The sequence below is a fragment of the Mesitornis unicolor genome, unplaced genomic scaffold, assembly GCF_000695765.1.
Source record: "Mesitornis unicolor isolate BGI_N332 unplaced genomic scaffold, ASM69576v1 scaffold24101, whole genome shotgun sequence".
NCBI classification, from domain to species: Eukaryota; Metazoa; Chordata; class Aves; order Mesitornithiformes; family Mesitornithidae; genus Mesitornis; species Mesitornis unicolor.
Window position 1 is genome coordinate 10,767 of NW_010162060.1, and position 208 is coordinate 10,974.

The following is a 208-nucleotide window of genomic DNA, read 5'->3' on the forward strand; positions in this document are numbered from 1 at the left end:
AGGAAGCCACCATGGCGCGTCCCTGAGTGATGCCCACCAGTGCTGGGGCAGGGCTGTCCCCGCGCCACGTCGGTGCCAGCTCATGCCCTGCCTTGACACCCGGCGTCGGGGACGCGTTTAACCCCCCTGGTTGAGCACAGAGCGGGGGGTGACACCACGGGGGGGCAGCAGGATGGGGACGCTCCCAGGACCCTGAGGGGACGCAGCC